This window comes from Cynara cardunculus, assembly GCF_001531365.2.
Source record: "Cynara cardunculus var. scolymus isolate 2C chromosome LG 11, CcrdV1, whole genome shotgun sequence".
Taxonomy (NCBI): Eukaryota; Viridiplantae; Streptophyta; class Magnoliopsida; order Asterales; family Asteraceae; genus Cynara; species Cynara cardunculus.
Genome location: NC_037538.1, coordinates 19,809,023 through 19,812,700, shown reverse-complemented (window position 1 = coordinate 19,812,700; position 3,678 = coordinate 19,809,023).

Sequence of the window (3,678 nt, the reverse complement as noted above, 5' to 3'; positions counted from 1 at the left end):
ATGTATTTCTCTAAAATTAATGAAACTGTTTCATGTATTTCTCTAAAATTAAAATAATGAAGATGATAATATCCATGATTAACATCVTYMAYAATAAAAATGATTAATCAATCTCTCATAATTACAAAAAAATAAACAAAATGAAAAATTATGATTAGTTGAATGAAGTTTGTAAGGTTTGTACAAATTAGGTGGTTTTTATTTGAACGTTCCCCTATATATATATATATATATATATATATATATAAGTTACAAGTAGCTAGTTGATGATTGGCCAACCTTGAGGAGTTACACATATTGAATGTCATGATTTAACACTCACTTAACTCCCAAGACTCATAGTCTTCCTCATAGGTTTCTTCTTCTTCTTCACTTATAACTCTAACACACACACACACATACACATACCATACCATAATCACATAGAGAGAAAGCTATGGAGAGAAAAAACTAGAGGAAGAAGAAGAACGGGAAAAGGGAGAGGGATTTGGTTGAGTTTCTTCAAGGTCCGATCATAAAAAGTAAGCCTTTCCTCCCTTGGTATTTCTAGGTTATAAAACAGCCCCTATGCATGTCAAAGAAAATATCACCATAAATCGTAGGAACCTTATTAAGTTCTACAATTTTTACAGAAGAACCATCTATGTGTTTAGTTTATTTTGTTAGAATAAACGAAAACCTATTTCGGACTTGAACTAGGTCAAAAACTAGGGTTTTTACCCGACTGTCAAATACGTTTCTGAAATCATCTACTGTTTTGTTAAAATCGCTCGTTTAACCAATGAACATGAGGCTTACATTTCTGAAAACCTAAGTGAGTCTAGTTTCTTCCAACTTCAGACCACTTTTCCTAAAAACAAAGTTAACCATAGCCAAAGTCACCATCTATACAGGTCTGTCTGTCCAGGTGATTAGTATTATGGTGACTGCTGTAAAGCATCGACTTTGGAATTTTACTGAGATTCACATGTTTATCCTATGGGGCTTATTTTTGGACACAACATACCTTGATATGTCTATTTTGTGTAGTTTTAGTTTCATGAAATATTACTGAGCTTAAATTGGTCAAATCAAATTTTTCCACAAACTGGTCTGAAACTGTAACTGTTAGAATTGTATGAACTTTGAAAAATCACATAAAATCATTCATGTTGAATTGGATGATGTGCTTTATATTTCCGAAAACCCCAAAGAGTCTATTTTCATAATCTTTAAAAACATTATGGACTAGAAGTCAATAATTGGCTCAAAAACCCTAAGAAGAGAAAGGTGTCGAAGTTAAAACTAGTAAAGATAGGTTAATATGTTAGGGTTTTATCCCTAGAGGCTAAGTACATTATTAAACACTTGTGTAGGTCTTCAAGCCTTAAATCTGAACTTGGATAATACCCTAGAATTGCTTTCAAACAGGTGAGTTTCACTCCCCCTATGTATGTATGATTATGTATACGATATGCATGAACACAACTCCTCATTTCATGAGACTCCCTCATAAATGAGACTACGACTTGGTCCAAAAGGGCTATTACGATTATGGTTCGGAAGGGCTACTATGATTTGGTCCGAAAGGGGCTGCTATGATTGGATCTTGATAAAGATCACTATGAATATATATGTTAGGACCGTGTTTCTCACTAAGCGTTAGCTTACCCTCCCATGTTCATCCCTTTCAGGTACTTATAGGGTTGATAAGGGGAAGGCTCCGGTGTGATTACGACCTCCGCCGCATTTATCGCCAGTCTTTTGAGATGCCATTTATTTACATACTTCCGCTACGTTTTTATGGTTTCATAATTATCACGTTGAACTAGTTCTAACTGTCTTTATACACCATGTTACTTTTGAACATGTTTGATTGTATTGAGTGAAAAACTTGTTTTGCCTTTTGTTTAACGGTACGAATGTGATAACACTCCCTTATTTCCCTTATATTATTGTTTTAGAAAAAAAAATTTGGGGTGTTACAGAGGTGGTTCAGATCAATAGTGGTTGGATGTGGTCGACGATGGTCATATTGAGTTTTATGAGATTAGAGTATATTAGGTTAAGGGCATATTTGGTGTAATGAAGATAGAGATTCCATTCCATCAAAATACCATGTAGTTGGTCAATGTTAAATTTCTTTATTTGTGAAATTTGTAGGATTTAAAGATTTTTTTCATGAAAAAGAATGAACCAAACGAGAGAATGAAATTTGGTCAATGGAATTCAACATTCCAATTCCATCAAATTCCTCCAGAATTTGCGAACCAAAAGTCACCTTAGAGATATTTCCCTTACCTTCAAATATTGCAAACTGAAAATATCGTAGAACACAAAATATCGCAGACCATAATATTGCTCAAGTCTCTAGTAGCGATATTTTAAAATGTCCCTTCACACAATAACGATATCTTCAAAATGTCGCTCAACACTATAGCTATTTTCTAAAACTCAAACAAATCACTAAGCACTATGTGATTTTTATCAAATATATCTCAACACTTGGCGATGAGTATTCAACTGACGATATTTAGAGATCTGACAGAAACTTCAAGAATTTGATCAACAAGTCACAAAAACTCTTATTTTTATTCCAAAAATTGCACAGCTAGCTCGAAAATCAATTATAAACAACTTTAATGAAGCTGATTACACCAACAACATGACAAAATTGATCAATTTGATCAAAATTGTTCAAGAACAGTTCATAAAGTGTCGAACAAACTCAAACATGTAAAACTTCAATTCAACCATCTTTCTTTGAAATTCGATCAAATTAACTACACAAAATTATCCGGAAATAGTTTTTGATTGAAACTATTCCAGTCCAACAACTCCAAAAATCGATCAAGATTTTGAAGAACCTTCAACAGAGTTGTCGAACACAAAAATGGTGAAAAAAATCCAAGAAATCTTCAAAATCCATCAAATTCTTAGTATAAAAATTGTTCTAGACCACTGTAATCTGCTTTGATACCAATTGATAGTTCCACATATCAATATAAACAAGTTATCGATAAAGAAATCTTAAAAACATAACAATGGCAAAAATAGTTTTTGTATTGAGAGAAATTAGCCAGTAGACTGTATTACAATTGAAAAGGCTTTACACAAAAATGAAAAATTATTTATAGTACAAGGAAACTTGAATACAACACAAAATCACATCGACTTAAGATTAAGATTTTTTCATTCATTCCCATCCAAACTCTACTGCGGTGACGATACTGTAGGGGAGGTCCTTTCGTTTCTCGACAGTGAAGTAAGACCAAGCTCATGAGCTTATTATCTCCAGGAACATTTGGAACATTTCGTTTCTGAGCAGAAGAGCCGTTTGAATATGATATCTATCTAGTGTGATGTATGGAATATATGACAAAAGTGCACAGAGTTAGCCGATGCTTATTCCCCAGATACCGTCATTGCTTCTTTTGAAATCCCAACACTTCCTCTTCCCCATTGCCGCATCCACCACCCACTCAACAACCCTCTCACCCGATGACTACAAGGGAAAAAGACGACATTTTTAAACCTCGCCATCCCCTTAACTTACACACCCCAATTATACCTTCAATATCCCCGTTACTCAAGTCCCTCGTTGCAACCCTCTGTGACCTAAATTGGAATGATGCCATGAAGGACGAATATCGTGTTATATTAGACAACCACACTTGGGACTTGGTTTCCTGACCACCG